Raw genomic sequence first — 1,523 nt, 5'->3', positions numbered from 1 at the left:
TCCATCCAGTCCTTAAAAGTGTCAATATTCGAACCTGGTGACCTGTATATGCAACTTACAATGATGTTTTTCTTCTTTTCCATACTTATTTCTATTGTGACACATTCCAATAAATTATTCACCGCCATTGACATTTTTTCCACCCCCTTGTAATTTAAATCCCTATCCACATACAGTATCACACCACCCCCACTCTTGTTTACTCTGTTAATAGAAAACATTTCATATCCTTCAATTCCAAAATCTGATTCTTTTTCACTGTTTATCCAAGTTTCTGTTATTGCAATTATGTTAAAGTGCTGTTTCAATTGCTTTAGATAGTGTTTGATACTGTGAAAGTTGGCATACAGACTTCTGCTGTTAAAGTGGATAATGGATAATTGCTGTCCGGTCTTGATTGACCTATTAAATTGTTCATCAGTGTAATAGTTGCAGTTATTGTTTATGTTAGCAAAGAAATTGTTCTCAGGATCAATGTCATTTTCCATATCCTGTGAGTGATGTTCGGTGTACTGGAAGGTGTTCAGTTCCAGGTGCTCATATTCAACCAGACTTTGTAATGAGTGACTATCTCCAGTATGTGTGTGTATTTTATTTAGTGACATAGTGAGATAAAAGTTTCAAAATTTCATAGGCCTACCTGTTTATGTATTAACGTTAGCTGGCCTTGGTTGTTTTGGTGTGCTGGACCGGGGATGAATGATCAATTTATCCTGTCGTAAATAGGCAATGTCCCCCCTTTCTCTCGCCGCTCTTAAATCCGGCATGAGTTCTTTCCTTTTACTTCTGATTGCCTCCGTGAAGTCTTCGTTAATGTATATTCTGGAACCTTTCAGATTTCTGGTTTTCTGTAGTATTTCCGTTCTGTCCTTGTGCCTTAGGAATTTTACCACAATTGGCCTAGGTCGGTCTCCTCCGGGTTTTCCTGTGCGGTGGGCCCTCTCCACCTCCACCTCGCTTTGCAGCTGTAATTTTTCCTTCACAACTTGTTTTACCTTCTCCTCCGTCTCTGACCAGGTTTCTCCCTGTGACTCCTGTATCCCGTCAAATACCAGGTTATTTCGTCTGGATTGGCTTTCCAGATACTCCATTTTGTCCGTGACAGCCAGCAAGCTGTCACAGACTTTAAAAATATCTGTTTGCATCGAGGTGCTGCGTTCCTTCAGATTTGCTGTCTCAGTTTGAATGTCATCCACTTCTTTTTGTGTGTACTGCAGGCTGGTTTTTATTTCTTGTAGTTCCTTGGTTATTGAATCCAGTCTATGTTTGGTGGTCCATTATTAGCTTGACAAAGCCTTTGAAGTTGCTGTGTTGTTTGTTCCAGCAGTGCGGTAAACATTGCTTTTTGTTGCTGCAGCAGTTCATTTACACGGTCAATGTCACATATTCATCTTCCTGTTTAGCCTCTTTTTTTGGAGGCATTTTTTAGACTTGTTACCCACCTGTTTTTTTAAACTTGTTCGGATGGAGTCTGGTGGAGATACGCTGCTCTGGGCCTAGTGGTGGATGGCTGCTCCTTGGCC

Source organism: Etheostoma spectabile, chromosome 22, assembly GCF_008692095.1.
Source record: "Etheostoma spectabile isolate EspeVRDwgs_2016 chromosome 22, UIUC_Espe_1.0, whole genome shotgun sequence".
NCBI classification, from domain to species: domain Eukaryota; kingdom Metazoa; phylum Chordata; class Actinopteri; order Perciformes; family Percidae; genus Etheostoma; species Etheostoma spectabile.
Note: the sequence above shows the minus strand (reverse complement) of the source record.